Genomic DNA, 22,412 nt, shown 5'->3' with positions numbered 1-22,412 from the left:
TTGTTTTTTTGGGGGGGGAGCATCTTCCTAGTTAGGTACTAGCTGTAACAGACAGCTGTAACACAAACGTCCACAACCAACTAATAAACGAAGATGTATTTGCTGCTGTTTTTAGGCTGTCACAAGTATTGTAGATGCATTTTACCAAACCAACTTTTTCTAGTATTATGGATGTAATATTGGCTCTATGGTGCCTCAGGAAACATGTGAAATATGAATTAAAATTGTCCACACATTCCTGAGTCCCAGATGTTTTTCTGCCGAGAGGCCTGAACTCAGGTCATTGGAATTTCTCAAGCTTATCTACATCACTAGCAAAGATCTCCGCTTTCCATTTCCGCTCCCGAGCCAGCGCTGTAAACATATCAGAGGAAAGGGGGCGGTCTTAGCCAAATATGGACAAAGTGGCTACAAAACTGGGTCAAACAGAAGTAGCTGTCATTTTCTGGACACTCATATGATAAAACCAATGTGGTTTTTTTTTAAATAAAATTGACTCTTTTATTCAAAGTCTATGTTAGAGTCACTCCATGGAGGTCTAAATAGCCAAATATGGAACCTTTAAGAGAAAGAAAAAGAGGCAAAAAAGGTCCCCTACCAAGGTCCAGTAATCGTCATTGTTCCCACAGAGCAGAGCGAAAATGTTTATGAGTATTGTCTTATACTCTGTATGTGTTGCTTGAGTATTGTCTTATACTCTGTATGTGTTGCTTCTCATTGTGTGTTAAAAGTAGCAGAGCAGTAGAAGGTTGGCAATTAATCAAAATAATAAAACATCTATGCAAATTTCCGTTAGCCCATGTATGGCATTTCACATTATATGTTAGCATTAAGCTAGCAGACTTTTGTTTGACGAAAAAGTATGGTTTGGTTGAACATTTGACAAAGTTTAATTCTCCTAAACAATAAATATTTACTTTTCTTTAACCAAAAAAAAAAAAACATTTTTCATATGGTCTATCGAGACCATTGGTTTGCACCGATTGTGGATGGTTCTGGAACGTATGCAGGGGTTCCCTGTATGCATTTTATAACTATGAAACATTTTATAGGAATTAGGGAAGTTCCCCAATGAAAATAAGAGCAGGGTCATTTACTGTGTTATTTTTAAGACGTCTGAATAGCTCTTTGAATGATTGTCATTTTTAAAGAATTAAATTGAAGACTTTTTTTTGAAGGATCCACGGACACCCTGTCATCCCTAATCATAGCAACAAGAGGATAAATCCAATTTCTATTTTCAAATGGGGCATTGTATTTTCAACCATTTCCCTTGAAACCTTCGTCAACATGGAAGTGCCACCACGTCTCCTGAGACCAATCATCGGACAGCGACGTGTCAGCCTTCACCCTAGACAACCGCACGACTACGACCTCTTCCCCCAACGAAAGGGTGCAGAAGACGCGTTGGGCATTCTGAGCCAGATTTGAATGGAAAGGCCGGAAAATGCGCATGGCACTGAAGCAAAATAGTGGAAAGCGGGCTTAATACGTGGGCCGAGGATTTTTCATTGAGAAGCAGCGGGCGTCAAGTCACCCCTGACAGAGACGTCTGTGTCACACAGGGGGCTGTGCTTAAAAAATAAAACAAAACAAGAACTCACACAGCGTCGCCTTTGTGAGCCGCCATTCCGTTTGATAGGCCGGGTCGGCGTAGGCAGCGGGCCAGCGGGGTCCTTTTCATTCCCCCAACCCCCCGCCCTCCTCGCTCCTCTTTCTTCACAAACTTTGCTTTTTTTCCTGCATCCGTACTAGCTAGCATGGCTAAACAACAATCCGGAGCCAATCCTCTAAATCACTAATCCTCGTCTCTACGGCGGCAAATAAACTACACTTCTAACCAGTATCGTTATCAATAAAAGAGTAGCCAAGCATGCAACACAGCAAGCAGGAAGCCAGAATAGGAGTCGACGGAGAAGCCATGCTAAAAGCTAAGCTAACGTGAAATTTAGATTAGCGAAACATCAGAATAAGTGCAGTACTCTTTTAACAGTCGGGAACTAGCTGACTACAAATACAGTCAACCCCATAGGTGAACATTTATGATACAGAGAAACCATATAACTACCGTACACCTAGCTAGTACAGAGTGCGAGTAACTTTTGCCACCTCTGCAAGTGGACTGACAAGCGCCATCTCTCAAATGTTCCACTACCGTCTTCAAAAAAGGGAATATTGATTAGCTTCATTAGAACTGAAACACTTTGATATTGAAGGGTGGCAATTCGCTGAGCTTTTTCCCAGAAGAAAATGACTCATAATACATACTAAAAAAAGCCTAAAATCTATTTGGCGTAGTGTGAGCTAACAAATATTTAGCATATGTACCGTGACAACAACAACACTTCAGAACACTTAGTACCGTATTTCTGTAAACAGGGACCGGGGGAGGCGTTTGTTTCCTCAGCAGCAAATGGGATGGCATTTTTGGGAATAATAAAATTCAATACAGTGTACATGTCAAGTGAAAGTGGAATTTAAAACAAAATTAAAAAAGACTCTTACAGAGAAAAGAAAGTATCTAAACAGAGAAATGAAATTAGGTAAACGGAACATCTCCCCAGGACATTAACGCCCTCAACATTGTGGAGTGACCACATGACAGTGTGTAATAATATGCAAACCCTATATACTGTAACTCATCTGAGAGACTGTTTATATGCTGCTGTTTTTGGTTAGCAACAGCGTCCAAATGGGCTCAGAATTGAACACTTTCATGTGTGTGTGTTTTCAAACAGATAATTACAATTACATCAGGTATATTATTTTTCTAACATTATTAGTTAGCACTACACAGCTCTTACAGTATCTTGCACCGTGAACACATGCAAATTTGCGGTTCGGCATTTGCAAATTCGCCTAGTCACATATTTTTGGGGGTTATCCATCCTCCATTGTTCACTGTTGTTGTGCTCAGGCCAAAGCTGGCCTGAGCACAACAAGACTTGTGGCATCTGTAAGATGCCACAAGTCTTTCTTGTGGCATCTAACAGCATCTGAATTGCGGGGGAAATCTGTACATAGTTTTAAAGGGACATATTGTGGAAACTTGAAATTAACCAACCAAGCACATTTTCTGCAGGCTGCCTACGTCAGAAAACGTGCCTTGCCTCTTGAGAGACACCGGGAAAGAGACAGAACTCGCTCATCCCGCCGGGTCGCAGTCTACAGTCACGCAAGCGGCAGTGTAGAAAAGTAATTAACGGTGCCGGAGAGCGGAAGTGCTGTGATGCCTACTTCACACGCTGCCCATTTACCAAACGGGCTTTGGTGATGTTCTATGCTTCCCCCGCCATGTCTGACTCACCACTGCAAATGACCCAGCAGCATCCACCTTTATGTAAAAGCTGGAGGACTCGTTACAGTGCCGCTAAACCCCAAAATTGGGTCAACCGCATGAAAGAGTTTGAAATTAAACAACCAAGGAAATCTTTTGTCATCTGTCCATTTGTGAAAATGTGGCTGTGAGTGAGCCGTTCTGAATTTGGACTGGTTATGAAGTCACAAATTGTTTAATTTACATAATATCTCCTTTAAAATGTTTTGACCGAAACCGAAGCCGAGACGATCTGACGTTGAAATAGCAAAGTCATTCCTTCCCTGGTCTATTATGCCTTCGCTGCATGCTCAGCCCCTCCTCCTCCCGAGTTATTGATCTGTCCAGTCAATATGAAGCGGCCTTTTAACGCTGCTAACTTCTGTTTACGGCTCCACTCGAGCTGCTTCTGCTGCCCGAACAGCAAAAACAATCAGAGGCATCTGCATCCCTTGTTTGTAATAAATTGAACTTGGGCAGTGAGTGGGAAACCGGCCGGGGGCGATTATTTACTCAACTGCAGATGGAAGGGAAGCATCTTTTACAGGGAAGGTCTTTATTTGGAAAAATAATCAACAATGCTAGCGGTATAGTACAGTTTACATCAAATGAAATTGTCAAATGTGAAGGAATGGCAAGAAACAAGGCAGACTGGACATAGGGCGCACACAACACTGTGGAGAGACCACATGTCAGGAGTCTACTGGAAGGCTTTTAAGATGCCGCCTCCACAACATAAAGGTACTGCTGTTTTGGTTCGCTAAGTTCACATCAATATATAGCAATTTCTAGAGTTAAAAACAATATTTTTAGAAAAGGCTCTACTGGAATAATAATCTTTGCTAAGTAGTTATCTGCGAGACTGTTTACTTGCGTTGGTAAGTGCTACTGTTTTGGTTAGCAACGGATTTCAAATGGGCTTAGCAGTTAACTCCTAATGCCAATTTATCTAGAACAGAGTTTATGATACGGACTATTTAGTTACGACATTTTGTTTCCTGATGGAAGAAGGGAGGTATTAATTTGTCTTTAGTGGTTGAAACACGCCATTAAAACTAGTATCACAAATTGGTGACAAGAATAAAAAAAACAATCTATTTCCACGTTTAACTGGAACTGCAGTCGAGTTATTTATTTTTTATTGGCTTTATTAAGTTTATCGTCGGGGTCAGCTTGCACTTTGCCGCGACCTTTACAAGCTCCATGTCCCCCGTCGCATCGATTTGTCATTAAAGGCGTCGACACTCCTAGTGTTCCCAGCATGGCTACGCGCTGGACCTTTAAGTGACGACCCCCCTCACATCGACACTCACGAGGCTCCTGAAGGAGAAAATACATCCCCCATGGTCAATGGAGTTGAATAGGGTTACACTTTGGATAATTCAGGACCACGGGAGGGTTTCCAAGCCATACTGTGGGCCATACAAGTAAAAAAAAAAATTTGAAATGTGGTACTATAGCGTGAGAGCAACATGGAGGTCACACTTGTGCATGCTTCTGTGCTTTGTTGCATATGAAAAGGAGTTTCTTACCTGGTAAGATTGGACAACAGAGAGGAGACATGTAGAGAAAGAGAAAGCGAAATTAGTTGGTTTTCATACAAAACAAACTAAAGTATTCCAAGTTAGCATTGCAAAATAACAGGAATTTTCAAAGTTGGAAACTTTCCATAGATATTAAACAGACATTTGCAAAATTCAAGATTGGTATGTACATTGGCCTTATGGAGTGTTGTGTGTATACAAAAAATGTTGACTGTACAAAAGTTACTTATTGTTATCATATTGTAATTAGGCTATAACATTCACAAAATGTGGAAAAAGTGAAGCGCTGTGAACATTTTCCGGATGCACTGTAGCTATCCGGTTTGGATTTTCACTGATCAGTAATAGATTGACACTTAACTGTGGTGCTTTTAGATTATAACTCCATATCTCCTCCTCCATATCCATACAATCGTGGATTTCTCTCAACTTCAGGCGGGAAATTAAAAAAAAATCCCCTACCACACTTGAAGCTTTTATCTCAAACAATGAGACATTTATTTGCTACGGTGTACAAATGACGTGAGGGAGAAAAAGATGCAATGACCGTGCCACGCTGAGTACAACTAAATCATTTTATTCAAGTCACAGGATTTCTCTTGGTGTTATTTTATGCCACAGCCAAGAAGCTTTACTATGCTCTTCAGCGATCATGCTGCAGCTCTGGCAGTCTTTGAAAGGAAATGAGTTCCACCCAAAAAAAGAGAAAAAAGGTGGGCGGATGGTTTAGCAAGAGAGAGAGGCCTTCCGAGAGAGAGGAAGCCCTCAAAGATTACGACATCTTCCTAAAATCAGCTTCACATTCTGTTTGTTCATCTACTGTGGAAAACAAAATTACACAGTTTCTATCCATAGGACATTTTTGCATGCATGTGAAATGCAGGAAAAAGTATAGATTGGGAAATCATGAAACGGAGCACCGTATCCGAGTGTCGGACGTCAATGGACAGTTATGTCATTTTTTTGTATTGAAAAAATAAATACAAATTTGACAACGGGGGAAGTGGGACTGCAGCCGGTGCAGCCCAACCTACTGTACATGTTCGGGTTCTGACAGACAAGCCCAAGATTTCAATAATACGCCGACGTGTAACTGGTGTTTTAAAACTCTCGATCCATCATGTCCAATGTCTTGCTGTTCCTCATTAACAGCCTGGTCTATTCACACCTCGGAGCTGCCATACGAAGACCCAACACGCCAAAGTGGGCAGACTGAGCGCCAGCTGTTTCCAAAGATCATTGTTACAAGAATATCTTAGCGCTTCCTTCTACTTCAGTAAACAAACTCACAGCCCAGCAAATCTTATCGAGGATTTCAGGTGAGCTTTGGGCGCTTTGCAAGAAACATTTATCTGCACTGACGGTAAGTTAGTCCCCGGGTGAGGCAGACTACAGTAGATTAGACTGGAGAAGTCGGTGACCATGAAAAGCAGAAAGTGTGCCGACATGTTTTTTTTGGGGGGGGGATGGCGCGCCGCCAGACGAACGTCGGCCCTTGCTTGTATCTCGTCTGCGGGACGGAAAGTGGTTCCATATTCGAGTGGGTGGGAATTTTTAAGCCTCGTTCTTATAAACTTGTTCATTAACAATAGTCACCAGGATACTTCCCGGTGTTAGAAAAGTGATTGAATAATGCTGACCTGAACTGAAACGATGGGTTGCACTGCCAGATATACCCCCAAAAGGTTTAGAAAAAAGTAGTCCAAAATAGTTATCAAGAGAAGATCGCAAGTAGCCACTTCTAAAGGGAGAGACTGGGAACCAAACGTCCATCGGTGGATTTGTTGAAGGCAATTTTCTCACAAGAATGCATAAAATGTTGCCTTTGGGTAAGTTCGCCAACCGTAACGGCTTGCCTGCTAGCTAACGTCAGCTATAGAAAGCTATCCATTTCACCGTCAAAATAGCGCGTCTCTGCCATTAGTCAAAGCAACAGAAAAGCCAGTTCCTCAACCATCATATTAACTGTGTCTGAATTTCCACCATGTCTATTTTTGGAAGTAGTTTACCTGACTCACAATTCACACATTTAAACTACAGCGGTAGAGAAGAAGGATAAATTTATGATTCTTGATATTAAGCCTCTTTTTTTCTTCTTCAACTGCCTTCCCTTTATCAAGTGACATGGAAGGATTTGTTTACTAGTGGTGCTAGCAGAGAGCGCTGAGGCTTTTGTCAACCGGAAGTATGTGACGTCCATTATGAAACACATAGTCCAATCGCATAAATCACAGCAGAAAAGCAAAATAAGCATGTTAGAGTCATTGTAGATTATCAGCAAAGGAGGTTGGCAGGAGCTCCATGCCAAGACGCCACATGAGGTCCCCCAACATGGTGGTTTCCCTGCAGGGAGGACGGAGGGCCAGATCCTGTTTATTTGTCTGTCGGGATTGTTGACAGCGAGGAAGCGTGAGGTCACCTGCTAGCGGCTATCGACATCATCAACACTTCATCGGCGGTGCTACAACAACAAAAAATATCCCCGCTTTTCATCGCAGAGAGCTTTCTGCGGGAAAAAAATGCTCACAATGAACATCTCCATTTACTTCGTCACGTGAATATTTGTTAAAGTGAACATATGGGAATTTGACTTTATGTGGGGGGCTCTTCATCCTTAAGCTACTGGAGGTCAAACACAGACACAACTCTCAGCGACTGCCAATCAAACAGACATGCTCACTCAAACTACAGTAGTGTAAGTCAATCACAGACACTGTTACACCTTCCAGCTGTTGGCAATCAAAAACAGACACAGCGCTCCAGCTACACTTACAGTTAAACACGCCACTGAAATCAAGACAGACACCACACTCTGGGATTGTTTTAAATTGCGAGAGAATACGTCTCGCAACGAACTAGCAAGGCGGTTGTATTACTTCAAGGGGGTTGACATGATCAAAAGCATCTGGGACAGCATGTGCTCCAAAACATATTTCCCAAGTTTCACATAATGGGACAAATCAAAATTGGTGGAAATGGGTGGAAAACCACTTTAGCCGCGACAATCGAGTCACTTCTTTTTTTGTACTTAAAAGCAATGCTTAATAAAATGAAGTGCGTACAGTGTCGGCGTTAAAACAGGATAAAAAAGCCGGCTGGCTTTGAGGAACAACTAAATTCATGACTCACATGCAAACGCCTGCTCATGTGAACAGTTTGTTCATGTTTTGGCTGATTTATAGTCGGGCAAGGCGAGTCCAAGGTACAAGAACTCAAAAACATTGGATGATTTTTTTTATTATTGTTTTTTTATGTTGTGTTGCTTGTCCTGCTTTTAACAGTACAAATAAACAACCATTCAATCTTTTTAACACAGGGTGTACAAAGTATGAATACATGTATGTATTCATTTACTTTTCTTTAACCCAAAAAATTGCCCGAAATACAGCGGAACCAGCAGCTTTTGCTTTCTATTGAGAGGAAAACTTCAGAGCAGCTAAAAAAAACTCAAGCATCTCATTCAATCAATAATGTTCTTTGAACACACCGACTGCAACGAATCCCGGCGGCAAAAAAGGGAACCATTACGAGAACAAGCAGCGAGGACGGCGATAGAGCCACGAAAAAGGGCTGGCGAGACAGCGTTGTGTCCTTGAACACAAATCAACTGAAGAGCCCCAGCACCATGAATAAAACATGCTGTTGACTTGGTCTGACTGAAAACAAAAAGTAGGAGCAGTGACGAGGCAGCAGTGAAGCCAGATAAACAGATGTTTCGTCCGTTAACAACAATTGCTGATGTCTTCCTGATCCTTTCAGTCTGGATAATCCAGAACTCTAAAGCGGTGTACACAAAGATTTTTTTAATATCTTAACGGAGACCCTAAAAGATTTTTTTAATATCTTAACGGAGACCCTAAACATGACAAGGAAAAAAAATTCCTGACCCACGCATTACCATATCTCTACCGATAATCGCATGTTTCCGCTCTCAAACCAGAAGTCTGTTGTAGTAACAAGACCGACCTGTAAGTGGCAGCAGTGCCCCACAGGGGATCCAGAGTGACGGAAAATAGATAGAAGAAGAAATAGAAGATTTATTAGCTTATCTGGCAACTGGAGTGGCTCCTCTATTTTGATCAGAGTGGAGCAATCACTCCTAACACATCGATAATCTTTTCGATATACAGTATCCGGGCCTTTGCTGACTTTGACCACAAGGGAGGGAAAATATTCAAATGTGGGGACGATTGTCGGTATGTCTACACCCCGCTTTAGTCAAGAGGTAACAGCTTGAAAAAAATGACAGTATTTGACACAACAAACAGAATTCCGTTTTCACTGTGGTGACTCTCACAGTGACAAGACCGTTATTCGCCGGCGTAGCACTCTCCAGCTACGAGTGGGTGTTGAACCACTCTGTGTCACTCTGTTTAGCTGCTTGTCTGACACACCACCGGTACTTTGAAAGGACCCATTGGTGAGTCAGTGCGCAGGTGAAAATCTGTTCAACTCGCGTGGCATTGAAGAATAATTATTATTTTTTTTTTTAAATGGCGAGCTGCCGGCAGATGTGGCCGGTGGGATATAAACTGGAACGGCCACCTAATGGTCTAATTGAAAAATGTGCTATTCCGTATCATCCCATCTCATGTGCAGTGTACCCCGATATCATGGTTCATCGTTTGCGACCCCGCTATATCATTTTTTTTATGAATTACACATGATACATGCAAGTACAAATTTAGATTTGCACGCCTTCATTGTAGAACCATGTTGTGCCACAACATGCCAGGTAGCACTGAGCCCTACTGGAAAAGATGCAGACCCCACCGTGCCACTTACCGTAACATCTATGCTAATTTTGGTTAGCCCGTTTATGACGTTTTGCATTATATGTGAGCATGAAGCTAGATGAAATTACATGGTTTGGTTCAACAGTCTGGTGTTTAAATATATCATGTTTAATTGTCTTTTGTTTTATGTCTTTTACAAAAAAGTCTGACGAATGAACAGCTTGAATCAATCACATTTTACGTCTTATTTGACGAACTGTGCGAGCGCAGAACAGCCGCTGAGCAATACTTTTATAAAGGTGTGTTAATATGTTTAAATGTGTTTAAAGTGTACGTGAGGGGTCAAAACTATTTTAAAAATGTTTTTCGTATGGTCATATGCTGGAATGTATCCCCGGCGATAAACATGGGTTCACTATGTATGCATGAATAAAAAGAATGATTCCATGACTGCTTCGAATGGCAAGAACAAATTTAAACTAACAGCACAATGAACATCCCCCCCCCCCCCCACCCCCCATGAACATCTTCCGTTTCAACCTTGCTCAGTTACAGGTGCCATCCCGCAGGATGATTTCCAGCTCGCCGTGGGTATTTATAGCTTCTCATGCGAAGTGACAGATACCGCTGCTTCACCTGCTTTATTATTTACATCCACATTCAAACTACTGGAATATTCCTGTCCAACAGCAGCGGTTTTCAGTTGGAGAGAGAAACATTTCCATCAGGGCATTTATGTGGTGGTAAAGAATACAAAGACAGCTACGGGTGACCTGATCTGAAAGAATCCTCAGTACTGCCTTCTATCAGCAGCCTTGGTATCAAATGTTTTGTCAATACCTGCAGGCTGTTTTTAGTCTCCTGAAACGCACACCAGAATGCTTAATGGACCAACCAAGTCTTGTGACCATAGACTAGATCTATAGTCGATATACCGATAATGATGTGAAAGTTCTGGTGGTATTAAATGGGCATCTATGGTCTCATCTATCTGTTTTTGATACAGTTGGTCCTCATTCGGGTCGTAGGTGAGCTGGAGCCTATCCCAGCTGACATTTGGCGAGAGAAACGGGGTACACCCAGGACTGGTCGGCAGATAATCGCAAGGCACATACAGCATTCACACTCACATCCATAGACAATTTAGAGTCTTGAAAACCCCACGCAAGGACGCAGAGTACATGTAAACTCCACACAGGAAGGCGAAAGCTTAAGATTCGTACCGCCGAAACTCAGAACTGTGAGCCAAACGAGCTAACCACTAGAACACTGTACTGCCCAGCTATCATCTCATGAAGCAATTTGTCTTGGTAGCGTTCAAATATGTCAAAGTCCAGAAGACACTGATGGCAACGGTATGACCTGATGTTGGTATCTGTCAATGCAGTATGTGTGGGGGGGGGAATCGGGACTGCAGAGTAAGCTTCATGCTTTACATAATAGCCTTATTCTGCGTAACACACAAACTCTGCCAAAAAAAACAACAACAACGTAATCTCTCTCAGTAGGAAGGGGAGCAGCAGTTTGTGGGCCAACAAAGCGAGAAGATCAGAGCACTTAAAATGACTGAGAGGAGCAGCAGCGAATCATTTCTATTTCGAGAGACAATTGAATCTGTGTCTTCTGACAAAGAAACAGCTCCGACATCGATTCCATCACCGTTTTTTTGCCATGTCTCGACTCAGCATGTTGCCGTTCTTCGGTTACAAACTCGCTAGGCTCAGTCAGCATCTGGCCCTAATGACGAGCAGCGGTGACGTTATCCCGCCGGTTGGCGCTCATTCCAGAGACACCAATTCAATTACACGTGACAATAGTTGATGTAGATGCTTCTATAAATGATTTAAGACTTTCCTTGTGGCCTTGTTACTCTGGCATTCTGCCCTGTGCAGCACCGTGGACGAGCAGTTAGCACGTCTGCATCAGAGTTCTGCGGTTCGTTGAGAGAATCTCGGCTCCGTGTGGAGTTTGCATGTTCTCCCCCATGTTTATGTGGGGTTTTCTGCGTACTCGTCTTCCATTCTCCCAAAAACATGTATGTTAGGTTCATTGAAGACTCGAAATCAGGAGTGTCCAATCCCTCTTGCCTGCATTGTACTATTTACTTTCTACACTCGGTGACAAGGCAGGAGAAGAGAAGAAATTGGTTCTCGTCTCCCACTTCCTTGTTTTCCACCAATCACACATCATTCGGTGAAATGCGGCACGTTACGGTGATTGTTTTCTCCACTTCCTGCTCGGTGTCAAGGACAGCTTATTGCAGATTGCTCTTGTTTAGGTTCTGATTGCTGAGATGTGATTCTGCTGCTTTTCAGTGCAGGGACAGATTGATTCTAGTGGGATGCAGGGCTGCTGCCTTCCTAACCTTGAACCCTTAGAAACTTTGTGACTGGAACAGAGAAGGGCCTTTCCTAAACTGTTCCCACAAAGTGAGAAGCACATGATTATCCCAAATTTCTTCGGAATAGCAACGAATTCAGATTGTTTTGATGTTTTTGATCTGTGAAGCGTAATCCTGGATCCAAAAGGCGGTGAAAAAAAACAGGGCTGTCTTGTAGCATTTGGCTTGGCTTATGTCTGGTAGCAGACTGATGTGTCAGGCATACGGAGAAGAACGACAGTAGCAGTTGGCCGGACCACGCCGGTGCCCAGATGGTCTAAGCAGGACGTGTCAAGCGTGAAGAGGAGAAAAAAACATTGCCAGTTTCTCTCTGTATTTTCCTTGCATGTCACTATTAGTGAATGCGTTTTATAATTCGGCTCAGAAACGGCGACTCTAATTAACCAAGAAACTGAAGTAAAAGATTGATATGAAATGAAATATTTAAAGGGAAGCAGAGGGGCAGCGTTTCTGAGTTTCAGCTCCTTCCAGTCCGTAACGAAGCTGTGTACTTTGGGCCGTGATCGTGCTCAAATAGCTGCGAGGCATCCCAGCATCGGCGGCCTGATTGTTGGAAGCAAACAAGCGGAGAAAACAGACAGCGAGGAGCTTTGGGGGCACAAGACATCAACGGAGACACGTCATTAACCCTTATATTAAGTCAAAAGAAAGGGAATCGTTGTGGTACTATGAGTTTGCAACTAAACCAAAAACCATGACGAATCTAAAGCACAGCTGTCTGGCCCAAATAAGTTTTGAACCAGCCCCCCTTGCTGTTAAAAGAAAGTGTGGCAGCATGAAAAGTGTGCCGAGTGTGACGCTCCGGAAAACTACAGTGGTCCCTCGACTTACGGCTGACCTGACATGCGACATTAGCCGACATCCGACAGTAGCCAAACCACAACTTTTGTATTAAAATGTCCGCTAGCTTAATGCTAACACACAATGCAAAACTCCATAGATGGGTTGTATAGCCCTTGAGCAATGACGGTTGGAACACAAACAGTGCAGCAACACGTGTAGACAGACTGTGCTGAAATGGATTAATGACATTTTCATTTTCATTTCAATGGGGAAATCACGGACCGCATTCAACTCGTGAGTCAAGTTGTACTAAAAATAACATTTGAACCGGTCTGTAATGCTATTTAAAACAAATGGTGGCAGTGACAGCGTTAAAAAAAGTGTGAACATGAAGCACAGTTTGTATCCAGGCAGAGGCAGTGAAACCTGTGCAGAAACTACCCACAATGCCCCTGTGGACCAGCCGCCCTCCCTCCTCTTGAAGCGCACACTTCACTGCAAAGCGGCAGAGTGCTGAACTCAGCAAACGGCAGGCCAAGCTGCTCTCTCTCGTTTGGCTCACCGCTCTTGTTATTCGATAATTTGGCTCTCGAGCGCTGCTGCGACGTGGACGCTACTGAGCATTTAGCAAATGGGACATAATAATTGACTCTGACGTGTGTACTCAGACGCAGAGAAGATCCGAGTAGCCATCCATTTGCTGCCAACAATGAGATTTGATGAGGAAAATGAGCTCAGTATTCTAACCAGAATTACAACCATCCACTATGTTAAAAACACACAAGTGCGACACAATACTAGTAAAGCCCTTGATGTTAACTAGCAGAGTTGGATAATGTCACAACAGTACTAGTTGCACACAGTTGTTAACCAGTGCACAGTTGTGCCTCACTAGTAACAAGTACTGTAGCTGTCCTACTAGTGAAGAAAAAGTGCATAGTAGTACATGGACTTTAAAGAGGACATAAAAAAAACAAAAAAAAATCTTACTATCTTTTTCCACGACTTGCCTTCCACCACTGTATGACATTCTGACATGACATCTGCATGCTACAAGGACTACTAGTGAAGTTCTACATGTTAACTAGTGGAACTCTATAGTGTCACTAGTAGTACTAGTAGCACACAATTGTCAACTAGTGCAGTTTTACCTCACTAGTAACATGTAATCATCGTACCCGTATGTCAAAATTGTCCTACAAGTGAGGACAAAGCGCACACTAGTACATGGACCTTACGATTGATATCAAATAAATGCTCAAACATCAACTTCAACGCACTAGTATAACAACTGTGCCTTACTCGTAAATGTTTTTTTTCCACTATTGTTTCCACAAAGTAGCTAGAGTTGGCATACTAGTTGGACAACTACATGATAATAATTTAACTACTACTACTAACTATACTATACTAGAAAGTACAGATCTGTTTTCAAATGTAGGGTTGTCAGAAAAATAAATACTCAAGTACAGATACCTGAAAAATCTACTGAAGTATAGAAACCAAATATTGTGAGATGTACTTCCGCTGTCATGGTAACGACGTGTTCCTCGCTGTGCTCAAATAGCCCAAAGAACGTGAGGTAGCGAACACTAGGGCTGTCACAATCAAATGTTTTTAGAATCGATTATCCTATAGATATTTCATGGAGTACTCGAGTAATCGCCTCCCACCCAATTCTTTTTGTTTCCACTACTAACATGCATTTTATTGTCATTTCTGAGGGCTGGACTTCTTTGATAAACGGTTAGCATGAGGAATTAGCACTAGCACGCTAGCTAAAATGCTAAATACCACTCAGTTCACTCATACATCATGTTAGATGTACATTACACATCTAATAGTGTCTTAAAAATCACTTACAGACGCTCCTCTGTCGTTTTTTTTTTTGCAAAGTTTATCAGTGGCCCAACACCGCGTCCACCTGGAATAAATGTCCGTGTGAAACATTGTTTCGGGTGGCGAAAACATTTTTCCGGGTGCAACTTTTTTTGTTTTTTTTCCCCCCGTAGAGCTTCAAGGCAGAAATTCTGCGTCGGCCTATTTTTTTAAGTCGACTTAGGCGAGTTATTCCATTTTTTCCCCCAACCCTAAGGAACACGCATACTTTAAGACAATGAAGCTCCGAATAGACGCAGGAGAGCGTGAGCGTGGAAGGTTAACAAAGCGTTGAGGCCGTTCCAAGACAATCCAAGGACAGCATGAGGCGGGAGGTAACGCCGAAGGACGGCTGATCTTTCGCTTCTTATGATTAAATACCTTAACCTGAAATAGCAATTTTCCAAACATGCAGTACCGTCGGTCTTTTCCGCCCTACCGCTTTTGTCCCAAGCTGAACAAGTGACAATAAAACACGTGGCCAAATGAAATGAACCTACTGAGCATTAGTCTTTAATTCTTCATTGCCATCACCTTGTTCTGCCACGGGGTTACGATCAGGATCATTCAGTTCTGAGCCCACCACGTCTGGGAGGGGGGGGGGGGGGGGGGGGGTTAATGGTACTCAAACAATAAATCACGTCTCAAACTCAAGGCCCGGGGGCCACATACGGCACGCTACATCATTTTATGTGCCCATCTAAAACTAGCATTAAACTAGGTTAACGGGTTTACTGAGGTACTTGGGTTACTCCAGTGCTTCACTGGCTCAACCGCGCCCCCCCCCCCCCCCCCCTCACGCGGTGGATATAAATCTGTGAGTGTGTCAGTGTATGTGCATCACTGCCGAGGTGAGTTGGGGAACGTTGTTCAATGCACTTGCTGTTAGCTAATTAGCCACAATGCTAATTCGGATGTACTCACCAGTGCATACATATCCTGTTGTACACAGGAAGTAAACAAGTCCAAACCAGTCATAATACAGAGTCCAGGAGATTTAAATTGCAAAACAACTCGAGTGTATTTAGTGAGGATTTGTTCGAGCAAATATGGTTTGGTTGAATTTTTTGGTGTTCAACTACACGATGTTGAATTCTCTTTTGTGTGCCAGTATTACAGTAAACTTAACTGGGAGTGACAAATAAACAACCGGAAGCAAGCACGCTGGACCTCTTATTTGGTGATTCTTCTATTCGTTTCCTCCAAGTGACGTTATACGATAGTCTCCCATGGAAGCTGCGCTACTGTCTCGGCCGTCATTACGGACGTAGTTTAGCTATCGTGACAACTCCAGCAGAGATTATATTAGGAGGGACGGGGAGTCTGGTGCGTGAGTCTCTCGTTCTTTGGTGGGGGCTCAGAGCCCGAGCTTTCACCCCCGCTGGGGCTGAACATGTTTAGCCAAATCCTTTGCTTCGCAGACAACACGCGTGCCATATAAATCCCAGTTAAACATCAGGACATGCCAGACTAATGGAGAGGGGTGCGACAGAACCGGGGGGGTAATGACTACAGTTGGTGTGATTTTCGGCTTGTCCCGATATTACAGTGATTCAATTTTAAAAGCAGTTTATTTCAATTATATTTTATTTGGTTTTATTAGGTTTTTATACAATACAATGCAATTTTTATGCCAGCTGTTTTAGATCATTTTGACTGAATTTTCACAGACTTTTGTGTTCTGTGACAATGTAAGCACCAAACCTACCAAACAAAAGCGTACTCGCTTCTTTTACCAGAAATATTTTTTTTCCAGCTTTCTCTGTTTTTAGTAATCAGCAGTACAACGTGAGTGGGTTTCACCAAAAGCACCAGTTTCTAACCAAAAAGAAAGCTTTTTGTAAAACAAACCATGGCAAGCAGAACAGTGACTATGATGCTATTTTTCTTTTCTTTTTTTTTTTTTGCTTTTGTGACACTTGAGACTATAAAACTACAAAAACAAGCCAGAGAAAGGGCTTTTGATGACACAATAATAATAATAATTTAGCTACACTACAAATATACAACTAAGAAATGTGCCATAAGTGATGGTGAATCACGTCTTGAGTTTAACATCAGTATTTTTTTTTTTTTAACACAGTATTCGCCATTCACCTCATGAATAAGTTGAAATCAAATTCAGTCCTGCGAAGGTTTTTCCATTTTGTATTTTTGATCTGAGCTTGAAATTGAAATCCCCCCCAAAAAAAATCAATTCAAATGTTAAATTTTTCTGTGTATGATTAAAAAAAAAAACAATCAGTCCATTTTCATATTTTGATTTTCACCGATTAAAAAAGGGGAAAGCTGAAATGATACACAGAAACCCGAGCAACTATCATCATATTCAACACAAAAGGCCGCAGCTGCAGATCACCGTGCCTTGACAATTTTTGCGTTCCATATGGGGGTCGAAAGATCCGTTTGTTGAAAACACCGGCTGGAGGGGAGATGGCTAACATTACAGCAATATTAAAAAAACACTTCTTACAGTCCACCTGCCTGCAGCTGAAACCACCGAGGGACAGCCACAGCCTTCAAAAGGCTCCAAACAATACAGGCCGACCATCAAACACACAGGTGCATGTGTAGTTGTACACACATCCCACAAATCCATTTCATTCCTTATACTGCCTTTTTTGTTTTTAATGTCCAACTGAGACCTGATCAGCGTTTACTCGTTTCGCTTCACACTCTCTTGCTTCTTTGGTCCTCAAGAGCATTTGCATCCGGCAGGCTCAAAATAACAACAGCGGAAACATGATTATTATCTACTGCTCAGGTTTTGCTTTGCACGCGGCCATTTTTTTTTCATTTTTATTATTGAATTGTGGTTTGGTCGGGGAAGAGAAAATCAGGCAATAATGTAAAAATCAGTTTCTTTCTTTCAAGGGGATGTGATCACAAAACTCTTTTTTTCTCAAAAGTACTGCTTAATTGATTGTATTTGGCACTGTATACATTTGGTTGTGTTGCCACAGTGAAGGATCCTAAAATTTTGGAGCAGAACACCCACTTTTCAGTTCCCCTTTGTTGGGCTTCGTTACGCTTGTGGAGAATTGAGCGAGACCAGACGTGGGCAGAGTATGGCTTTGTTCTTTAATACGGCCCACTCAACAAATTTACATAATCAAGAAAGTGGTCATATTTCGATCTATATTTTTTAATTCATTAACATTTTAAAAATGCATTTTGTTATCATTTATTTTTTAATCATTTACCTCATTAAATAAGATACATGATTTACTTCAAATAATGCAATAAATAATATTAGTAAACTATACCTTGGGGGTAGGCAAAGAATGGCCTGCTCCGTTCTCATTATAAATACAATTAAAATACAAAATTTAAAAAATTTAAATAAAATTAAATACAATTAAAAATGTGATTTAATTATTCCTTAAAACATTTTTTTTTCCAAAGCAAGTTCAAGACATACAGTACAAGTGGGACGCAGTACACGTTTTTCCTTTTCCCCCAGAAACATTCAAAAACCTAGCAACCCAACTTCCCATCAACAACTGTCCCAAAACAATATACAGACAGATGTCTTAGTCTGAAGACAAGAATGAAAGTGTTGAGAGTTAAAGACTCACACAACATGTAGAATACAAAACATATAAGGGGAAAAAAAGTTCATTTGATCATTATTATTTCATTCACTGCCAGCCTGCCCAGTTAAAATGGATATTTGATTTCTAAAGCCGTTAATGGCAGTGGATGTGTTAAAATCAACTTCAAATATGGCCTTTGAGAACTTCCCGTGTTCTTCCGCATTACAATGAATGACCCACAAGCCTGATCAAAGGTTTACCGACCTGAACGTTACCATGGTGATCTCAAAAGCACAGCTCAGAAGAAACTTGGTTCAATGTTCAACGTTCAAGATTATTTTTCTAGCTCTGCTAACAATGTGACATACCCTTATTAGTTAAGCTAATTTGGAATACTGTAATCAAAATAGCATCCCGAAAAGGAAACGACTGAAACTCTATCCGGGGTCCGCGCTACCCCTGCAGCTGCTTCATCTCAACAAAGACAAAAGAGCCAAGAGGCCGTCAGAGATGCGAGGATCAGCTGGACGGATGCGCAAACAAATCAGAGGCGTGTTTTCCTCTCCGGGAGGCATCACGGACTAAATCGTGCGGATTCACCGTGGAGGGCTCAACGGCGAAGGGCGTGTTGACGCGTGTGTGCCCCACATAGTTAACATACCGACCCCCTTACGCTCGGAACACGCTTATACTGTTAAATGACTCGGAAAAATCCAGTGGACCCCTCTGCCTCTTTGTCGTTCGCTAGTCGCAATTTCACGTACTTTTGTTTTTTGTGCTATTCCGGAAACATTTACAAGATGGCGCCAAATCCCTGGCTAATAGGAAAGTGATAAATGGTATCAAAGAAGTATGTTGAAGTGACACAGTACATCTCAACTGGGCTAAGCGCTTTGTATGTTGGGGAGGAGCTAAGTTTAGCCTGGGTTGTTCGCGGAAGTTAGAGAATCTTCACAGCATGCGTATATTTGTGCACTGCAGAAATGCCAGTAATTTGTTCCAGCCCCCCGCCCCCTAAAAAACAACTAAAAATGTCTATGTTTTTAAATATAAAATAGCACGCCTTAATATTTTACCTTCTAAGAACATCTAGTAATAACATAATTAAATAGAATGTAATGGGGCGGGGGCGGGGGTAACATAATACAGTCATGTGGACACCAATGAACTACACTGAGTGACACAGGAAGCTGCAGTAATATTTGTTGATTTTCACAGAGGATAAATAATATATTCATGTGAGTACGTCATTGCATATTGTCTGCCAACATGTGTTGCTCCACCGTTTGTGTTTAAATATCCATTGCTTAAACCATTATAAAACCGCCACATAGATGCCATTCGTTAGCCCGTCTATGGTGTTTTGCATCTTTTGTTAGCATGACGCTAAGCGGACTTACGTCAAAGCGATGTGGTTGTTAATTCTCTTTGTTTAATGTTTAGTCTGACAGCAAACTTCAACTGAGAGTGGCAATAAACATCTTGCAGCCTCATTTTTGTGGGGGAGGGGGATTGTTCACCATCTGCCAAACTGCTGCTTGTTGTGAAGTGAGGTGAGTTGAGTTCAGTGTGACCATACAGACCTGGTATATCCAATTTTTGCTAGCAAGTCAAAGAAAAAAATAATAAAATTCAGATGATCGAGAGCTAGCGTGTCGAAAAATTCATTAAGTGGAGTCACGTGTATCTCAAGGCACCACTGTATACTTAAAAAAAATAAAATAAAAATGTAAAAAACATTTGATATAATGGGGCACGAATGATGACGCGCTCTATAGTGGAGAACCGCCGTTTGTACAGCAGCCTGAAGACGTGGGCGTGTTCATTAAGCTCGTTTCTGAAGCCGCTGCAGGGGTTTAAAAATCAGACAGATTGTCTCCTCATATTGTGTTTTGACGTCGGCGCAGCCAGATAGAAGGTTGCCCAGTGACTCCTAATGGACAACAGTCCAAGTTTTGAGGAGTCAAGCTGCGCTCAGCTGCTTTGGTGCCAACGCGCCTGCCTGGGGGCTTATGGGATTGATGGCGGGAGAGAGCCGAGAGGGGGCAGAAAGACATGACACTGACATGAACGCTGGAATTAAAAAGTCCAGCTGAAGGAAAAGCCTCGCAGGGCTCACTTGTTTGGAGAGCTTCACGCTGTCTGCGTGCCGAGGATACTAGTGGAGACAGGAAGCTGCTAGTTTAGCTTCAGCGGGGTACGCGCTTTCTCTCCCCAGCGGTCAAAGACAGCAAAGGCCCGATTATCGAATGTCTTCCAGAAATTATCCTGGCCGATTGACTTTTCCTCCCCGATCTGCTCCAAAAAATGTTCGAGCCGACAATCGTAAATGTTAAACGTGTTCAACATTTACACTGTGGTTACCAGGCAAACGTATCTTCTATTATTTCTTCTTCTACTACTATTATGTGTGGCACCACGCTGCTACAGGTCAGTCTTGGTACTACGACTGTCATTGTCATTATATGTGTGCTCTGTTGGTCATTACGAGTACATTTTCACGTAGGGGTGTGCTCACTTTTGTTGCCAGAAAGACATGACACTGACATTAATTAGCTTTGTGTTAAGTTATTTTGAACTGACAGTAAATTTACAATCTAAACGAGCTGTATCGGTGACATTTGTTCAGTTTTGTCCCATGACTATATCAAATAAAAATGTTATTTTACTCACTTTTGTGAGATATTGCGTGTATGTCTCGCATTTGTATAAAACTGTTTGAAAATAGGAAAAGCATGCAAAAGACTGACAAGACAAAAATAAATAATTAAAAAAAGAATTTGCCGTGTTATTTCGCCGGCTGTCCATCACACTGAATTAACTCTGCAGCGCTGATCCGGGCTTGGGAATTTAATCACGGACAGACATTTTAACAGTATTAGCACACGTGGAGGGGGCTGGGAGGATGGAGAGATGAATATGTATGCGCAAAGCATAGGACAAAAAGAGAGCGGAACAAAGGAAAGATGGCACATGGAATTGTACAGTGGATGGAACACTGTCCTTTCGAACCGCGGTGAAAATCACAGAGCGTAGCGTCGGCTATTGAACGACGCCCCAGTAGAGTGTCAACTGCAGTGCAGCAGTAGGAAAACACAAATTCTGTGCTGCGCTTGGGTGAAGAGGTTGCAGGTTGGTTGATTTCAAAAACAAAAAGCTGACAAAATCTCTTATCATATTTATACGATTTCTTTTACTTTGGGAAGTCAGAGTGACCTGAAAAGAAAAAAACAAAACAAAACAAAAAACGCAATCGGGTGGTCCGAAAGTCACAGCAGTCGAGCCATTCTCGTTTGTACACCTCACCATTGCTGAGTGAGCGCATGTCGACGGAATGCAGGGTCGGAATCCGATAAGGCGGTTTTTACGGCGGTATTACGCAGAACCCAATTAGAAAAGTATTTGTTCACCCGGCTTTAACATTTACGATTGTTCCATTTCGCGTCTCAGTCCAAGCACACGCACACACACACACACACATTAGGATTTGCAATCGTAAATATTGAACAGGTTTACGATTGTTGGCCTTGACCATTTTTCGAGTAGACTGGGGGGGGGGGGTCACTCTTAAAACACACCACACCACAGGATAATCACTCAGGATAATCTTTTAAAGACAGCCGATAATCTATCAATAATTAGCCAGGCCCCACCCTATCTTTGCTCTCTGCTCACCATGCGTACCACCACCTGCACTCTCCAGTCCAGCAGCTTTTTTAACCTCTTCGTTCCCAAAGTCCGTACTACTTTTGCCTGAACTTTTTTTCAATTGTATGCCTAAAATTCACTTAATTCATCCCAAAATCAACGTTTAAAAAGTTAGTGATCAAAATGGGCCTTTGGTGACTTTGATCATAAAAATGCTCAAATTAGGTCCAATTACTGGTATGCGTGTGCCACGCATTTAAAAAAAAAAATTTGCTTGTGGTTTGTTCATACAATGACTGAGATAAAATTATTAAATTGAAATGCTTCGGGGGTTTGGGGGTCCACCACATTTTCCAACCAAGCCCGATCCCTGCAGCCTCTCGATTACTACTGACTCAGGAAACAAATTTAAAAACACCACAAAATGAAGCGTAATCTCCTTTAAACGTTAGCTGCCCCCCTGCTCCTGTTTCCCAAAAATGAATCCAATATCTTCCCCTCCCACATTCTCGACCATCAGTGTCTGTTAATCTCATTTTTCATGAAAAGGGTCTGTAGGCTGCCTCTCTT

At 42.1% G+C, this 22,412-nt stretch overlaps 1 protein-coding gene and 1 long non-coding RNA gene across 7 annotated transcripts in view; one reads left to right on the top strand and one right to left on the bottom strand.

Moving 5' to 3' along the window:
- The window catches only part of dbn1 (drebrin 1), a 53,361-nt gene that overhangs the window by 21,233 nt on the left and 9,716 nt on the right, over positions 1-22,412 (bottom strand). The gene's annotated exons all lie outside the window — the stretch shown is intronic.
- Positions 3,850-7,516, top strand: LOC133467738 (uncharacterized). Its single transcript, XR_009785306.1, has 3 exons — positions 3,850-4,057; positions 6,013-6,179; positions 7,210-7,516. It is a non-coding gene; the product is annotated as an uncharacterized LOC133467738 (long non-coding RNA).

This window comes from Phyllopteryx taeniolatus, chromosome 17 (genome assembly GCF_024500385.1).
Source record: "Phyllopteryx taeniolatus isolate TA_2022b chromosome 17, UOR_Ptae_1.2, whole genome shotgun sequence".
In the NCBI taxonomy this organism is placed as follows: Eukaryota; Metazoa; Chordata; class Actinopteri; order Syngnathiformes; family Syngnathidae; genus Phyllopteryx; species Phyllopteryx taeniolatus.
The sequence above is the reverse complement of the archived record's forward strand: the minus strand, read 5'-3'. Positions and strand labels throughout refer to the sequence as shown.